The sequence below is a fragment of the Giraffa tippelskirchi genome, chromosome 6, assembly GCF_054371585.1.
Source record: "Giraffa tippelskirchi isolate mGirTip1 chromosome 6, T2T-mGirTip1v1.2.pri, whole genome shotgun sequence".
Classification (NCBI taxonomy): Eukaryota; Metazoa; Chordata; class Mammalia; order Artiodactyla; family Giraffidae; genus Giraffa; species Giraffa tippelskirchi.
The window spans coordinates 15,352,126-15,371,900 of record NC_137280.1 but is presented as its reverse complement, the minus strand read 5'-3'; the positions used below and the strand labels follow the sequence as shown (position 1 = coordinate 15,371,900).

Below are 19,775 nucleotides of genomic sequence, written 5' to 3'. Positions count from 1 at the left end.
GAGAGTCCCTTGGACTGCAAGGAGATCCAATCAATCCATCCTAAAAGAGATCAATCCTGGGTGTTCATTGGAAGGTCTGATGTTGAAGCTGAAACTCCAATACTTTGGCCACCTCATGCGAAGGGTTGACTCATTGGAAAAGACCCTAATGCTGGGTAGGATTGGGGGCGGGAGGAGAAGGGGATGACAGAGGATGAGATGGTTGGATGGCATCACCGACTCGATGGACATGGGTTTGGGTAGACTCCGGGAGTTGGTGATGGACAGAGAGGCCTGTCGTGCTGCAATTCATGGGGTCGCAAAGAGTCGGACACGACTGAGCGACTGAACTGAACTGAAAGTTAAAAAAAAAAAAATCACTCTAAACTGCATTATTGTAGTAATCAAGTAACAGAAATTAAGTACATATCCCTAATGTGCCTGTGTACTAAGTCACTTCAGTCATGTCCAACTCTTTGCAAGCCTATGAACTGTAGCCCACTAGACTCCTCTGTCCATGTGATTCTCCAGGCAAGAATACTGGAGTGGGTTGCCATTTCCTCCTCCAATGGATCTTTCCAACCCAGGGATCAAACCTGTGTCTCTTCTATCTTTAGCACTGGCAGGCAGGTGCTTTACCACTAGTGGGAAGCCCCATAGTATAGAAGGGTATAAAGTAAAAGTCTCTTATTTTGCCCTCCTCCACTAATAATCTTAATTCCATTCCCCGAAGGCACTCATTATTAATATTTTTGGGATATCTTTCTAGGCATTTTGCTGTGGATATGCAAATGTAAGAATATACTTTAAAATTTACACACACAAATATAATCACATTATAGTATTAGTTTGCAAACTGTTTCCCCATTTAACAACAAAAACAATCTATACTGGGTTTGTTTTTATATATCACCACAAATAGGTATTCTTCTAAGGTAATGGGAAAAAAAACCTCTAAGGATTTTTAAATCCAAGGATTAATTCTTTCATTAGAATTTAATATGGAGATATAGGAAAAAGCATTCTGTTGCTGAAATTATTTATACAATGCCATCCTTAACTGACAACCTTTAGTGCCATATCCCTACAAGGTGTCCCTATTGTCCAAAGACATCCAATACACTTTTTGTTTTAATCGTGACTTTTTATTAGTGTTTATTCATTTCTTACTGACAATATATTTCTATGACTTGTTTTCCTGTTAACTAAAATAAGCCTATTATTCTTGTCACTTGCTCCTACCATTTTATATAAGACTTTAATTACTACCCTTGCATTGGCAACATATTTGAAAAATAACTGTGATAGAATTTGAGTTATACTTCTAACTTCATAGCAAATTTTAAAGTTCTTCTCAACTAAAACAAAAAGTATCTGTAATAGCAAACACTAAATATTTTCAGTCTATAATATATATATATATATAAATCTCATTTACTATAAAAGTTAAAATAACCATAGGACTGGATTTTTTATAAGTGCTTTATGTATAAGACAGTTGACACAGCATTATGAAATGGTAAGGGTTTCCAAAATATTCTAAACATAAAATTTCAATTCTTTTGTCTCCATTCTCCACTTGCCTTCTTTTAGCAATATACATTATTTTTTAGGGTGAATGTAATAGGTCATGATGATCATTGCTTACTGAGTTAGAAACAAATTCTTATAGTTCATCTGTTCTCTGCTTCAAGAAACATGGTAAAATCCTCAGTTTCACACTTAAGTCATTAAGAACAGATTTTAGAAATTCCACTAAATTGATATCAACAAATGAATTATTTAATATGTTAATTAATATATTAGACTTATCATTAAAGCAAAATCCATGAGATCTGTTTTCCAGGCCTTAGATAATGCCTCTATGACACACTTGGCCAATAAAGGTAGATAAAACAGTAGTGCTTCAGAAGCATCAGCATATAAATGCCACTGTGGCTTACCACAAGTGGGAGGCACACCATATTAGACATCAGTTAATTAAATTAAACCAGGTCCTGTATTGTTAAAATATGCCCTGTATTATTTATTTGAATACCACACAATTGCTTTTAAACTTTAAAAGCTCCATCCCCACCTTCTCTGTTGCATCTATTGGTAATAGAATCAATAAACAGTTGCCAGAACGTTCCACTGCAGCCAAAGCAAAAAAGTAAAATTTATTTATGTATCACCCTCCTCTATTTCAGCTAGTGCTTTAATAACTATCTTATCAAAGAACTGAGAGTAAATATTGTAAGTACTGATGTAAGGGGAAAATGAAATAATACACAGAAAATGTTTTCATGATAGTATTCTTTGTATGGAAGTTATATTAGAAGGTACTTCAATTACTTTTTTTTAAATGTGGATGTAAGATAATATGAAAAACATCTGGCAGTGGTTATGACTGAACATATGTAATATACAATCTACTAAATTATTAATTAAAATAGAAACTAGCCTCTCAAAAATTGTAGAATGGAAATGAAAGATTTTGACATTAGAAACTCTTTCTTCTAAAATTACCCAATATATATACCCTTGGTAAACTGATTAATATTTTAGGCACATAAAAGGAGAAAAAGAAAAAGTTTACTACTTTCCTACATTGTTTAAAAAAAAAAAAAAAGCATACTACTCAAGTCTAGCCAAAGCCATATATCATCATAACAGAATGAATTTCTGAAACGAGTAATTACTTCAGTAAAAATTATCATTATAAATTTTTATTAAGCATTTTAAGAGCTGACTTTTAATTGACAGTATAGTATACAATTTCTCTGCTATCAGCTGCTAGGTTATTTCTGTAGTCTCTAGTCTGCACATACTCGGTACTAAATATATGCTCAATTGTAGATGGGAGAACAAGATTCCTGTGGCTAACACTGTTGGTGCTGATCTTTTCACCAGGTTATTAAGTTTTCCTACATCCAAAAATTATTAAACTTCCACAGAAATGGCTATAAAGTATGCCTGTAAAAGTCTATAATTTTGATTGGGAAAAGAGAATGTGTTCTGGATATCTTACTGTTCTCTAATACGTTCTTCTTTTCATACTCATTATATTTTTTCACTATTATAACCAAAGATAATTTTCTTAGATATGAGTTAGCACATTTTGAGTTATCCTTTCTCAAATGTTCTGATTTCTGTGTTTAATCCACTCTTGTAAGATGTGAATTCCCAAACAGGATCATATCTTGAGAGACTTGTTGCTAATCTAGAATATTAAGAAAATTTTAAAGTTTTATTAATGCTAACACATGAAAAAATTCCATAGATTCTACAAAGAATGAGAGTATAATCCAAATTCTATTTTTATAAATCTTTAAGGACATTTTTAACTTAGAAAAATGAGAAGATCTTCATAAAGTTACCTAAATAAGGTATGATATTAATATTTATGTTACCGATCAATCTCTACACCTAATCATTGAACTTTTAAAATAAGTACTGTTACACATAAAATTAATAGTGTTTAAAACCATTTGTATTTATAGCATTTTTCTTTTATAATACATATTTATACTTCAACTCACTGACAGAATTTCGATACATAAAACCAATGAGGAAATGCTCATTCTCGGTTATACAGAGAATGTCTTACGTGTAATTGAAAGTGAAAATTGAGACCTTAATAATAAATCCAAGTGACATGCCTCATTTATTAAACTGATGCTGTTAGGCTGTAAGAATTTTTACACACAAATTCAAGAACGCCAAAAATGACACTGAAGTGGCTATTCTGCTATTCAATCTTTCAAAGACTGAGGCCAGAACTAAAGCCGAAGAGCAGATTTTAGATGAATACCAAACTGAATCTGTACTTCCATACATCCCTAATAAACTAAAAACTAGAGCTTAAAGTAAGCGTGAAAAGAGTAACAATTTACGCTTATAGAACAGTGGTGGTATGCCAAACATTTTGCATTATTTCCCTTAGTTTTCACCATAGGCCTATAAAAACAGGTACTACTGGTCTTCCCCATTCTACAGGGAAAGAAACTGAGTCTTAAAGAGGTAAAGAGACTTATCTAGGTCATGTTGTTTAACAAATGGTGGGGACAAGGTTCAAACTTTAGCACTGAGAAAACACTTCTCAGAAGGAATTGAAACAATTTTCAGCAAAAAAAATACAAGCCTTAAATAAGAATCCTAAATAACTAAAATCATTCTGTATTGGACAAGTCAATAATTTGGGTGGAGATAAGAGTCCTAAAAATTCCTGTGGGAGGAGGGTAAAATTCTGATCGCAAGAGCAGCTCTGGAAGCCAGCAACGTGCAGGTCTCTGCTATATGCAAGAAACCTGGGATCTTTAAATTCTGTCCTGCACTACACCAGAGAGCTGTATGGATTCAGTATGGGACTAGTTAAACTTTAAAGACTCACAGCACATTCTCACAAAGAGTTTCAAATGCCTAAATAAAATTCCAACAAAGAAGTTTATTTGCTTTTTTTCCAGAGCTAAGAATAGGCAAAAAAAAAAAAAAAGGTTCTATACATAGCTAAAAATTATTATTAATATTACTTGTAACTGAGTATCAAATAGTCACTTAAAAACAAAAGAACTGATCGATTACTGAGTTACTATAGAAATAAAAGAAATCGGTAAAAACAGACTCTGATAATGGAAATAATGTGTTTTTAAAGGGTGTGGGTGTGTATGTATGGATCTTTTCGGCAGATATTATACCATTGCCAATGTAAATGTAAAAGAATCCTCCAACTGACTACATGGTGTATCAAAAGTCTAAAGTCAAGACATATTTGCACCATTACTATTAAATGTAGAATCTGGTAAGCAGAAGTAAACTTTCAAATCGTAAGTCAAATTGTGTCATTCCTCTGCTTAAAACCCTACAATGACCTCCCATTGCAATTAGAACAAAATCCAAAGTCCTTACTGTGGCTTGCAAGGCCTTCCAACTCTCTGACCTCATTTCCCTTCCTTTCCTGTCCCTCCCTGCCTCCCTCTCTTTTCAGAACTTTGCAGCCAAAGTGGCCTTCTTTCTTTCTGTCTTCTATGCTAAACTGTTACCCTTAAGAGGGTCGTTATAACCAATTTTCCTTTTGTTTGGGATATTGCTCTTCCAGATCTTTGCCCTACATGACAACAGTGACATACATAACTGCTTTGCTGACTAGACACATGTCTAGCACTACTCCTAGCACATGTGTCCAGTGATAGTTACTGAATGAATGAATGAATGAATATAATTCCAAGACCCACATACCATCTTTGTGGCAGACACGTATCTTACCTTAGATTACCCTCCAGCAGAAGACACAGGGCCCAGCTGTACCGAGTGTGGTTAGCCGACAGCCTCCAGCTGGGCTTCTTTAGAGTCTGCTTCAGCTCTCCAATGAAGGACGCACTATCTTCCCTGGGTATCAATGGGACACTGGTTCCAAAACCTGCACTCTCTCAGCCCCAAAAGATATCAAAATCCGCAGACGTTCAAATCCCTTACAATCGACCCTCCCTGTCAATGGCTGCCACATTTGCAGACTCAACCATCAAATAGATCAAGTAGTACTTTGCAACCAATGCAGCAGGACTCCTCCAACTTTGTTCCAAAGGTTCCTGACTGGATTGGCAGAGACTGAGTCAAGCCAGCTTCACAATGTGAAGACTGGTCTGACCACTCCTGCTCCCATTCTTTTCTTTTCACAGGTGTTACTCTCTAGTAAACAATTTGCAGTCCTAACTCCATCACAATGTCTGCTTCCTGGAGAATCCAACAAGCACTGTTTCCATTTCAAAAAATCTTTCTGCCTACAAATAAAAATGTTCATTTTTAACAGTGCATAAAACATTCATTTATTATCAAGCATCTGATGAAATAACTACCCACCACCCTCATTCTGCACTAACATTCACACTTATAACCACATGCCATTTAGCAGATTTTTACCTTACATATGTCTTAAATGCTACCTCCTCTATGACGCCTTCAAAACCAATTAACTGATCTTTTTTTGTGCCTCTCTTTTCAACATACAGCAGTACCTACTATACTGTATAATTATCTGCTTATTTATGTATGTTTCTCTATTAAGGATGAAGCTCTTTTAATCTGTGCCTGCCTCATCTTAATAAACCCAGTGCCATATAATGCACTTGGTTCAAGTACAGTGTTCTATAAATTTCTTGATGAAGACAGGAAATGAACTAAATGAACCGAAATAAGAGTAATTTAAAAAGATAAGCCTTTAAAAACATATGACTTTAAGTTTAATCTATAAGCTTAAGTTATTGCGGTCAGCATATTGAAGCCCCAAACATCCACACATTCTAAAAATAACTTTATTCTTCTTAGTGACTAAACTTCATTGTGTTTTCAACAGGCAGTTATTGTTAAAAATTGAAAGCTATTAAACAATGAAGTGTCTATTCATTCTGCACTTTTTAGGACACTTCCTTAAAAATAACATGTTAGTTACCACAGAAAAATGAAGCACTGATTTTTTATAACTCATTTAATTTCTTTTAAACTTCATATAACCTATCAGTTCTCAATTACAACCTCCCAAGATAAAATCAGGCCAAAGATCCCTAGCATATAAACATAAAAAAAATACTACACCATGAAACACACAAATATACACAAAAGAATAAATTGTCTAATACAAAAGCACTTTATAAATGAGAAAATTTTCATTTTGAGAGTTGTTTAACACCAATGGTTAAGTCATACTAATTTTCTTTTTGAATTCAGTGAGCTAAAATGAGCAAGCAGCATTACCAATCTACCCAGTAATCATAGAATAGGTGAACAATTTAAAAATGCTAGTATTTTAAAGGAAGGCTAAGCCTCCCATAGGAAATAAAAGTGGAAATGAGTCCAAGGGAGAAAATGGCTTGGTTCCACACCCTTAAAATTGCCTACAGCAATGCATCAAAAAACAAAATAAAATAAGCCCCCAGAGTCTGGGTCAGCAGCATAGTGTTACAACTTAAGCATTGGGTCATCAGTGGCAATGGTAAGCTGATTACGGGCTGAGGTAATATATTTACTTACTATAGTAAGGAACTGTGTAACAGTACCGCCAACAGTACAAAAGAGTTCTTGTGTGGATAACATGTACAAAGAAATACTATAACCATCTGCTTATATTTTAATATTGAAATATGTAACAAACCAGAACAATAGTTCAAATAAAGAAATAAAAACAGATAAACTATATTATAAATACTATTAGTTCAACTTGTTATAGAAAAGATTCATTCAGCAATCTATTAAATATATTTTCTGACAAAAAAAATTACTTATTTTTATTACTCATTAAAATCTGACCCTAATTGAAACAACCTTCCTCTAATATAATGGATAAAAGTTAAAATACTATGTTAATATTAAAAAAAGGCAGTTTTACAAGTAATGAAGCCATCCTCAAACACAGATAACAAAAAAATTGCTAAACTTTTATGGCATTAATAGTTTAACATTGATTTGTCTTCCTATTTAACAGGCAGTTCCAATTAGTGCAATAAATGTACATGAATTATATCATATGAATTACTGTTCAAAGCTCTTAGGAAACCTACTTTGCAACTAACCAAGAAAAGAATTGGGGCTTCCCAGGTGGCACTAGTGGTAAAGAATCCACCCGCCAACCAGGAGACACAAGAGACTCAGGTTTAATCCCTGGGTCAGGAAGATACTCTGGAGGAGGAAATGGCAACCCACTCCAGTATTCTTGTCTGGGAAATCCCATGGACAGAGGGCTACAGTCCATGTGCCTGCAAAAGAGTTGGACATGACTAAGCACACACTATCGATCTATTGATTAAGAAAAGAATTAGGGCAAAGATGAATCTTACTGTATTTGTGTTCCAAGTGACTGGCACAAAGAGTGACACACGATGGCACTGACAAATGTTTACTAAATGCAAAAACTAATAAACATACTAAAGTTATTTTTTTGGTAAGGATAAAAAAAAGTCTTTAAACCAAGAAAATATTACCAGTACCAATATTCTTGATTTTAAAAATCATTATACCCATTCTATAATACATACTTTGGACAAGACTGATATTAAAAATCATTACCCAGAGGATGATGTCCAAGAGTCATAAAGTGTCCTAACCTTTAATTCAATATTTCCTAGAATATTTTGCAGGAAAATAACTTTAAAAAATATTAACATGTGTAAAGATGCAAAATGCTTTATCTAGTAAATTGATCACTTATATTTCAAGTGTTAGGTTTTTTTTTTTTTGGTTTTTATTCGCTAAGTCATGTCTGACTCTTGCGACCCCATAGACTGTAGCCCACCAGACTCCTCTGTCCATGGGATTCCCCAGCAAGAATACTGGAGTGTTCAAGTGTTAATGAATTCCCAAAACATTAACTCAAGGGAACAAAATTCAATAATTCAATTAAAAAAATTTTTGAGGCATATACTATATATCTGGCATCATGTTAGACAGCTTACTCTGGGAATATAAAAGAAGTATACACAACTCAAACTGAAGGCTATGAAGCTTCAGTTAACTCTGAAATGAAAAGTAGTGGTTAAGCAGACAAGAGGAAGAAATGGGTAAGAGGGTAAAAAAGTTGTTACACCAAGGAGGTATGGGAAACGTGTCTTTGTGCACCTCATAGTTCAAAATGGCTAAAGGAAGAGATTTGAAGAAAGATTTCAGAGATGAGTCTGAAGGATCATGAAATGATCTTGGACTGACATGCAAACAAGTTCCAATTTTATCATGTAGACAGATGGAATACCCACCAAAGGACAGTCAGAATTCTAATTTATAAAGATCACTGAGACTGCAATAGAGAGAAAGAATTGGAAAAGCATAAGAGAAGGTAGAGTTCTCAGCTAAAGATTAAATAAAGCACTTGTCAGTGTATGGGTAGTAATTGAAGTTATATAGGAAAAGATTACTCCAAGTACTTCCTCAAGGTCAAGGTGAAAGACAACGGAGAAAAGCCTACAAATCAAAAGGTGTTCTGTGTGTCAAATATGTAAGAGGAAGATATAAACTGCAAAACATACACTGGATTCAGCATCAAAGCTGAGTGGAATGGCAACATGTTTATCATTCTCAGTTACTTCTCTGTGAAAGGAAAGGGGAAGAGAAAATGAGAAGTTGAGAGGGATTCACAATCTAAGGAAATTTTCTTTCTATGCTCTCACAATGGGAAAAACAAAGTAAGTGAACACCAAAAAGAAAAAACTTTAATATGTTATAAAAGAAAAGCGTAACATAAAATGGTATATATGTAATAAATAGAACCATGTAAAACTTTATATACAGGGACATGGGTTTGAAGGGAAAATGGAAAATTAAAAACAGTCATGTTTTACTTGTGGTATTTTTCCTTTTATGATTTCCTTTAATGTTGTCCTATGCTGTTACAATTTTAAAATGAGCAAAAAGAGAATAACACTCTATACATCTCCTCACCAAATCCCATGATAATGTTAAAATAATTAATGAGGGATGGATAGTTTTATGATTAATCACTTAATGAAAAATATATCCATGATTCAATCCTAGTTTTCTAATAATCATTTAATCTAATTCTAAAATATGCATTCCTAAAAGTGATCTGGTTGTTTCAAAACATCCCAGTTCTATAAGATTTCTATGTCTCACTAACCTTGGAAAATATGAGGCAAATGACATATTAACTTAAACAATCATAAAAATGCTTAGAAAGTAAAAGCCTCATTTAATGAAAAAAACTTAGAAATGTTTCCATATGTTTTTATGAAGTATTCTTTCTCTCACTAAATGAACACATTCAAGATTTCATTTCTGGCTTTGTTTCAGAAAAAACCCATCTGCATAGTACGGCACTTACAAGTACATCTCAGTCATGCAATAGTTATGTCACAGCTCATATATCAAATAAAAATCACATTTAAGCCCACACAACCTCACAGACCCAAAGTCTTCCTTTCTATTACAAGTATTCCTGAGAGAGCTTTCACTGCACCTCGCTGCTGATGTCACATGACTTTTGTTAGGAAGTTAAATCCTAAAACTAAAATATCAAACAGTTTGGAATACAGTTGTGAATGACCTAAAAAAAAAACATTTTCCCCACTTATAAAGTATGAATATTTCCTTTTCACAGAAACAGGTGCAGAAGTGGTGAAAAAAACTATACCTCACCACACTGTGATCGTTTCAATACAGCATTATTTCATTCTATTAAAGGAATGATAAAGTGATAATGCTTCATCTAATACTTAGAATAACCTTGATAGATACTTCAAAAGCATCTCTTTTTGACCCCATATATGTATGTATGGAAATATATTCATTATAAATTAGAAATATTTTACTATCTGGAGCAGTTTTCATAAACTTCATGTATCTGTATACTAACAATATCACTGATACTCTATCCATGTGTCATTTATACTACTAGTTACTTAATAAAGTAAAGAAGCAATATTGCACAGTGGCTAAAAGCCTGAAAACTGTCAGAACACATGGACTGATACTCAAGCTTTGCCACTCATGTGATCTATACCCATGAGCAAGACAATCTCTCTGAGCTTCAGTGTTTCATCTGCACAATGGGGATAATAACAGTACCTTCCTCTCAAAGTTGCTTTGAGAATTAAATGATTCAATAGATATCAAGCTCTTAGAAGAGAGCATGGCACACAGTAAACACAAAATAAGTAACTAGCTAATACTGTTGTTAATATCTTCTTTTAAATTTACCCACAGTTTTTTATGTGTACTTCATGGTAAATTTATTTCATGAGCAAACTCTTATTCCACTTTTATCTTAAGCAGTAATATCTGAAATCATGAGTTTACACAGGGGATATTTTTTCCTAATATGCAGCAAAATAAATAATTTTTACCATTCCAACATATACATTACCACATGTAAAATTAGATAGTCAGTGGAAATTTGCTGTATGAAGTCGGGAGCTCAAACCCAGTACTCAGTGCACCCACAATCTAGAGGGGTGGGATGGGGTGGGCGGTAGAGGGGAGGTTCAAGCGGGAGGGGACATACACATACCTATGGCTGATTCATGTTGACATATGGCAGAAACCAACATAATATTATACAGCAATTATCCTCTAATCAAAAATTGATAAATTTAAATTAAAAAGACTTAAAAAAAAAAAAGCTTCCAACATACTACTGAAAACCATCTCCGATACCAATAGTGATACTGAACTAATAATGGCCATCTTTTGCAGTACAAATTAAAAACTGTGCCTTTAAGGGCAAAATCCATTCAAAGGAAACGGAGATACTTAAATAACTAACATACTATGATCAGTACACTGATAACTATTATAAGCGAAATACACAATGATTTCTGCAGGAAAGAATTAGAAAACAAATAAACAATGCAATGCCATTCCATGAAGTTCTGTCATCCTATTCCCTTTCAGCTTTAGAGATTTAAAATCCCACTGGTTCTTCCTTCCATAAAAGTAAATTCCTCCAAGTTTTTTGCTTATTTCTTTCATTTATAGAATTAGGAAACCCTGAAACTTTCAGAAACAACCCAAGACATATTTTATTATTACTATCAAATAATTAATAATAGTAGCTACCAATTACTACAACAGACACTGTGATGAATGCAATTTATCACAACAAAACCATGAAAATGTACTATTATCCACAGCTTACAATGAAAAAACTAAAACTTCAAGTATCAAAGCAACATGCCTAAGGTTCCACAACTAGTAAACGGAACTAGGTAAGAAGGAGCTGGATGAGAATAGACTTTAAAACTGCAGGTCCTGACCATGCTATACTGAACTAGCAGAGAGCCAAGAATCTAACTACACCAATGTTTCATTGATCAAAACATTTCTGGTATTCCTTATCTACAACTACATTTATGGCCTTCAAGTCATTCTTCTGAACTGTCTCAATGATGACAAATCTTTTTTCATTTGAGGCATGAATCTAAATACTGAAAGAAAGAAAGAAATACAGTTCAGCGTAAAGAACAGTGAGTAAGGTTGACACTGGATCTCAACAAATCTTTATTTTCTAACACAAGGCATGGTACTAGATATGTATTCAAGATGATATTTTGTTTCTCTGACACTGTCTTCAAAAGAAAAGGAAGTGTGTATTTAAAACTAAGGTATTAACTCCCTCAAACATCTGATAAACTGGCTACTAACACAATGTCAAAGAGGTTTTCTATGAACCTAACAGTGTCTACAGATTGGAAAGTACAGAGCACAAGAATCACTTAGAAAAGCAACAGTCATTTGGATATACAAGTTTTGTTTTCACTGTAACAGAGTAAGTTTTAAAGATTTATTCTTTAGAGAATAGTCATTAAAAGTTTGTGATTTTTTAAAAAACTGTAACATTATTCTTGTTAGACTTTTTTCATTTTTATTCCTCTTCAAAATAGTTTATTTAAACCTGTTCAGTATTTTTTTTTAATATTTTCTAATGTGAGCAGTAGTGAGCAATACTCAAAATTCTGATCACTAAAGAATAAAATTAAGAAGTTTCTCAGTTCTTCCTCATGAATTCTTTTTATCTGGAATCAATCCAAAATCATGTTAGCTCTTTCACCATTGTACTAACTCATGTTCAAGCTACAGTTTCATACTCTCTTAGGCAACCAATATAGCCCATAATTTTTCTTGCTTGTTTCAATCAAATCTTTGCTATCTAATTTTATAACATTTTTTGTTTAAGTTAACAAGTTTTACATTTTAGAACAGTTTTAGATTTACAGAAAAACCACAAAGACAGTACAGAGTTCTCACGTACCCTATACCCAGTTTCTCCTATTATTAACATCTCACATTATTATGAAACATTCGTCAAAATTAGTATTAATTTTATTACTTTTAATTCAAAGCACATTTTAACCTTTTATATTTCTTCCCAGTCTTAGAGATTCAGTTTATATGAATAAGTCCGATCAATTTATAAATAGTACCTATTTAATGTGCATATATTTTTCATTCCTGCTTCCACAACATCAATATAAATAAGTAGAAATAGGTCTAAATGGAATTCCAGTTAATGTATTTCTGATAAAGATGCCAAGCCATCAGTATTTATATTCTGCATTAGACAACAATAGGTATTTGTTAGGATTCATATTGGTCAGAAACAGAAATCCAAGTTAAACTAGTTTAACCCCAAAAGCTGAGATTAATCGGTTTACAGGACATAGAGAAGGGCTGAAACCCAATGGTGATAAGAAAAGACAGGGCCCCAGAAACAACTGGTACCACAGTCGCAAAAGACTCCAGAAGTCTGTCTCCTGGATCTCTTTAGATTACTCTACCTTTCTGCAGTGATGTTTCAGCACCAAGGCAGTTAACAAAAACAGTAACTCCCAATTCCTATATTTTATATGCTCTACCACTAGAAAGAGGTAATCTCATTTTCTCTGGTTTCAAGTTCAAACTCTCAGAAAAAAAGATTCTGACTGGTGTAACTTGGAAACTCATGGACTTTGAACAAGTAGGCACTCTAAATGACTCAGTAAAGTGGCCAATCCCTAGATCAAAAGAGCAAATCAAAAGCATTTTTAAATGATATAAATGAGATTATTTACAAAACAGACTCACAGATTTCAAAAACAAACTTACAGTTACCAAAGAGAAAACACAGGGGAGGGAATAAATTAAGAGATTAATAAACACACACTACTATATAAAAAATAGATAAGCAACAAGAACCTACTGTATAGCACAGGAAACTCTACATAATACTCTGTAACAACCTATATAGGAAACAAATTTTTTAAAAAAATTACCATATGTAATGCATAATTGAATCACTTTGCTGTGCACCTGAAACTAACATAACATTGTATATCAAATATACTCCAATAAAAATTTTCTTTTAAAAAAAAGTATACCTGGCTTGGCCCTCCCAGCAATTTCAATTTACATGAAAAAGTGGCAATTACCCCTTGTTAGGAACCTTAACCTCCGCTCCTGCAAATGAAGGAAAGTTGTAGGCTATAATGGGGGTGGCTCAGAGGGTAAAGAATCTGCCTGCAATGAGGGAGACCCAGGTTTGATTCCTCAGTAGGGAAGATCCCCTGGAGAAGGGCATGACAACCCACTCCAGTACTCTTGCCTGGAGAATACCATGGACAGAGGAGCCTGGTGAGCTATAGTCCATGGGGTCGCAAAGAGTTGGACACGACTGAGCGACTAACACAAACACATTTGATACACAGCAGTTCCCCAAAATGCCTCAATCTGATTCACTGATGGTTCAATGAAACTGAAATGTAATGGTGTGCACTATGCTTCTGCTGCTGTTCAATCTCAGCTCCAGCAACGTGTAAACTAGCTCAGTAGCAGGATTCAACTACTGACCCCTGGGTTCTTGCCAATGGCCAACCTATCGGTTGGCCTCTCAGAAACTGGAGACTGGTGAATTAAAGACTAAAGGTTAGAGACCACAAACTATAGAAAAAAAGAAACTATGAGAGGGAAACCCACAGAAAAAAATCACAGATGATCAAATTATATGGGTTACTCAAACTGATGCCCGCAGTAGACTCTTTCACTGATGAGCTCAACTAGAATAAATGTGCAACATCCAGATTGCCACCACTGCTGCCTGAATCCATCATTATATCAGACATGGCAAAACATTCACAACCATGGATTTTCAGCATAAAGTGAAAGATTCTGTTCCTAACATAGAGGTCACCATAATATGATCAACTCATGACAGCAAAGCCAACCAGGTTATAATGTCATGATGGAGGTCACACTGCCCAAGGTGCTACCATACCATCCTTCTCCAGCCTACTCCTGGCAAATTCACTACATCAGACTTTTTAACCCTAATTCTCAGTGTGATCCATCAACACCAGCCATACCAACGTGGCCATCAAAACCAAGCTGCTCTATGTTCAAGACCATTTACCAGCTAACAATGGTGTGACTTCTACTACAAAGGGCACACAACAGGTCAAAAGTTGGAATCTTTGATGAACATTCCATGTCCCTACCTAATCCCCAGGCATCTAATATTGTTGAGCACTGAAATGGCCCCCTGATAACTCAACTAAGAAAGATTTCTGACTCCACCTCTTTCACCTTCTTTAGGTCCACAAAATTCAGTAAAGTAATATGGTCAACAAATGCAGCTGTCCAAACAAAAAGTTCATCTCCTCTTGACCATATCCAGGGTAATAATCAGGAAAAAAGTACTGAGGACTATAAAGACAACAGACGTCAGCAAATCCTTCATGTAAAGGACTAGAAAGTAATTGTTTAGACTTTGTGAACAACGTATGATCTCTGTCATATTAGTCTTTATTTTTAGCCCCAATCCTTTAAAAAACTGTAAAACAAAACAACCACTGTCAGTTTATAGGCCTTCTTTTATCGAAGGCCACAAGCCAGATCTGATCCAGGAGCTTTAGTTTACCAACCTCTGGTATATATTTACTTGAAACCTCAGGATTCCTCTCTGAACATTCCTAGGCAGGATGTACCTTAACTTTCCTCTGACAGCAGTCCCAAGCAAGCCTAACTTGTGTACCATCCAGGTAGCAGCCCAGCCAAAGGAAATCTAGGGTTCAAATTTAACTGTGGTCCAGCCACCTGGATTCTCTTATTTTACTGATATGGTACTGTATCAGGCAAAAAACATTTTATGAAAAGGCCCAGACAGTGTTTTAACCTTTATGAATCATAGAATCTCTATTACAATTACTCAGATCCAGCACTTGAATGCTAAAGCCACCATAGACAATAAGTAAACAAATAGGTACAACCAGATTTGCCCCAAAGCAAGTCAAGCTGCTGATGGTTTTCTTTTTCTATATGACAGAAGGAAGGGGAAGCATAATAACTCTTCCAGCTCTATTTCTATCCTGGCAGGACCTGCATAGAAAAAGGAGTCAACTCATATGCCTTTTACAATATAGTAAGGTTATAAGCTTCATATTTATGCTGTTTTGTATTCTCTGATTTAACACTATAGGAAACAAAAACACCCATATATACCATAGCTGAAGAGTCTGAACTAAAAACTATGCCTTAAGTTGACTCAAAGAAAAAATATTAAATACTTGATATGTAGTAAATCACATACCAAGAGACTGGAAATTATATTACCTCATTTAATCATCCAAATCACCTTCTGAGGTACTATCATTACGAGACATGGAAATTAAAATTCAAACATACTATATCCCTAAACATGTTATCTAATGTCTTTATGCTCCAATTTCCTCATCTAGAAAAAACACAATAACAGTTTATCTAAGAAAAGTGCTTCTAAGTAATATATAGGTTAATGCATATAAAGCACTTAGAAAGGTAAACACAGTAACCCCTTATACATGAACAACTACCATTACTATTATACTTGATTATTCAAAGGGGATACAAGGACTACATTTTAATAAATCTGCCAACTGATCTATTATACTTGTTCTGACCATTTACTCAAAATAATTTTTTGAAGTAAATAGCAAATTTTGTGCCACTTTTGCCCACAGACTAGTTAAACACAATATAAAAGAAGCACTTATATGCTATTTTTGAGTTAGTTACTTTTCCTCAATCAATATATAATTTAAAATTTGTGTTAACTACATTAAAAAAGTAAAAGTAGGTGAAATTAATTTTAATAACATTTAAAATATCTAAGTTATTATCATTTAATATATCTAATATATATTATATATCTAAGGTATGTCTAAGACTATCTAAAATATAATTATCATTTAATATTTAATCAATGCAAAAAATTGTTATTTTTACATACTTTTGTTTTACTAAAAGTTGAACCCAATAAGTATTTAACACTTACAGCCATCTCAGCTCAGACTACTCCCATGTAGGTAACAGCTATCATATTGGATATCACAATTCTGAGTTATTAAATATGTAAGTCTCAGAAATGTAAAACAAATTTAAATCTTTCTTCCTCCTCCTCTTCCTCCAGCACTCCTCTTTCCTTCTCCACCTAAATTTTAAACTCATCCATTCATTCATGTGATATGCTAAGATAAGAATATATTCCTCTGGAAATGGAGAGAGACAAATAACCAATCTTAATACAATTGGAAAGTGATCTGAGAGCTCCCTTTAAGAGATCTGAGGGAGAAGGTAGAAAGATACAGATGGATGAAGTCTAAATTGAAACACCAAAGGTAAGTCAGTTCAGTTCAGTCGCTCAGTCGTGTCTGACTCTTTGCGACCCCATGAATTGCAGCACGCCAGGCCTCCCTGTCCATCACCAACTCCCGGAGTCTACCCAAACCCATGTCCATCGAGTCGGTGATGCCATCCAACCATCTCATTCTCTGTCGTCCCCTTCTCTTCCTGCCCCCAATCCTACCCAGCATTAGGGTCTTTTCCAATGAGTCAACCCTTCGCATGAGGTGGCCAAAGTATTGGAGTTTCAGCTTCAACATCAGTCCTTCCAATGAACACCCAGGATTGATCTCCTTTAAGATGGATTGATTGGATCTCCTTGCAGTCCCAGGGACTCTCAAGAGTCTTCTCCAACACCACAGTTAAAAAGCATCAATTCTGCGGCGCTCAGCTTTCTTCACCGTCCAACTCTCACATCCATACATGACCACTGGAAAAACCATAGCCTTGACTAGATGGACTTCTGTTGGCAAAGTAATGTCTCTGCTTTTAAATAGGCTATCTAGGTTGGCCATAACCTTCCTTTCAAGGAGTAAGAGTCTTTTAATTTCATGGCTGCAGTCACCATCAGCAGTGATTCTGGAGCCCAAAAAAATACAGTCTGACACCGTTTCCACTGTTTCCCCATCTATTTCCCATGAAGTGATGGGACCAGATGCCATGATCTTAGTTTTCTGAACGTGGAGCTTTAAGCCAACTTTTTCACTCTCCTCTTTCACTTTCATCAGGAGGCTCTTTAGTTCTTCTTCACTGTCTGCCATAAGAGTGGTGTCATCTGCATATCTGAGGTTATTGATATTTCTCCCGGCAATCTTGATTCCAGCTTGTTTCTTCCAGCCCAGCGTTTCTCATGATGTACTCTGCATAGAAGTTAAATAAGCAGGGTGACAATATACAGCCTTGACGTACTCCTTTTCCTATTTGTAACCAGTCTGTTGTTCCATGTCCAGTTCTAACTGTTGCTTCCTGTCCTGCATAAGGTTTCTCAAGAGACAGGTCAGATGGTCTGGTATTCCCATCTCTTTCAGAATTTTCCACAGCTTATTGTGATCCACACAGTCAAAGGCTTTGGCATAGTCAATAAAGCAGAAATAGATGTTTTTCTGGAACTCTCTTGCTTTTTCAAAGTCGCTTCAGTCGTGTTCGACTCTGTGCGACCCCATAGATGGCCCACCAGGCTTCGCCGTCCCTGTGATTCTCCAGCCAAGAACACTGGAGTGGGTTGCCACTTCCTTCTCCAATGCATGAAAGTGAAAAGGGAAAGTGAAGTCGCTCAGTCGTGTCCGACTCTTCACGACCCCATGGACTGCAGCCTATCAGGCTCCTCCGTCCATGGGATTTTCCAGGCAAGGGTACTAGAGTGGGGTGCCAGCGTCTTCTCCGAACCTTTTTGGCACCAGGGTCCAATTTCATGGAAGACAATTTTTCCATGAAAGTGGGGGTTGGGTGGGGGAGATGATGGTTTCAGGATGATTAGCATAAGGAGCTCTCAACCTAGATCCCTCGTATGTGCAGTTCACACTCCTATGAGAATCTAATGCCGCCACTGACCTGACATGAGGCATAGCTCAGGTGGTAATACAAGTGACGGGGAGCTGTAAATACACATGAAGCTTCTCTGGTTCACCCACCACTTACCTCCTACTGTGCTGCCCGGTTCCTAACAGGACATCAACCTATACAGGTCAGTGGCCCAGGGGTTGGGGACAGTACCCTGGTTTAGAGTACAGATCTGAAGAAGAGAATGAAGATCAATGCAACTTAAACAGAATGAACAAGGATAACTGTTGCAAATGATTTACCCCATCAGGCATTCAAATTTTCCCTATAGGAAACATGAAAAAAAACCTTAGAATAAAGTCAAAAATAGTCACCTACTTAAAACTCACTCCCCAACTTTGTTCAGGGTAGGAACATACCTAGCTAAAAATACTCAACACTCACCTCCCTAACTAGAATAAAAAGCAGATGTTGCCAGGTAATATAAATACTGCTTTAAGAACTGTGCAGAAAACACTTAACAGTAGCAAGTTTAAGGCTGCTAACCTTAGCAAGGCCAACTTGAGAAGTTGGCCCTTGACTGACAGCATCTGGGAAACTTTACTGCCTTTATTCTCTGTTATCAGTATGATTTGCTCTACTTAAGAGTTTTATACAAAAAAATATAATTTATATAAAACACCTGCTTTCCTTCTGGGAATCTGGAATTTCGGAAGGTGCTAGAGAAGAGGTTGCTTGCATGAACAGACCCAGTAAAAATCTGGGTCATTGAATCACTAACTGGCTTCCCTGAGAGAAACAGTGCAAATGTTAGTGTATATTTTGTTGCTAGAGAAAAGCAGTTCAAGTGTACCTTCACAGTAGGTAGAGGGCAGAAGAAAGGTTGTGTATGAATTTCAACTCTATTTTAATCACTTTTCATAGTTAATTTAAATCACAGTATTCTCTTGCTAACAATTATCTCCCATAACTTATCAATGATTACATTCTTTAAGTATCTTCCCTGGTGGCTCAGTCGGTCGAGTCGGCCTGCAATGTGGGAGACCCGGGTTCAATCCCTATGTTGGGAAGATCAACTGGAGAAGTAAATGGCAACCCACTCCAGTATTCTTGCCTGGAGAATTCCATGGACAGAGAAGCCTGTTGGGCTATAGGTCATGGGGTCACAAAGAGTAGGCCACGACTGAGTA

At 35.5% G+C, this 19,775-nt stretch overlaps 1 protein-coding gene across 44 annotated transcripts in view; it reads right to left on the bottom strand.

Moving 5' to 3' along the window:
• The window catches only part of VPS13B (vacuolar protein sorting 13 homolog B), a 752,042-nt gene that overhangs the window by 572,060 nt on the left and 160,207 nt on the right, over positions 1 to 19,775 (bottom strand). Inside the window, exon 19 of one of the 44 annotated variants that reach the window (XR_014057389.1) lies at positions 18,724 to 18,817. The exons of the other annotated variants lie outside the window; for them this stretch is intronic. The gene's annotated coding sequence lies outside the window, so the exon portion shown is untranslated. Of the gene's footprint in view, positions 1 to 18,723; positions 18,818 to 19,775 lie in introns of those variants that run through there. 44 annotated transcript variants of the gene reach the window in all.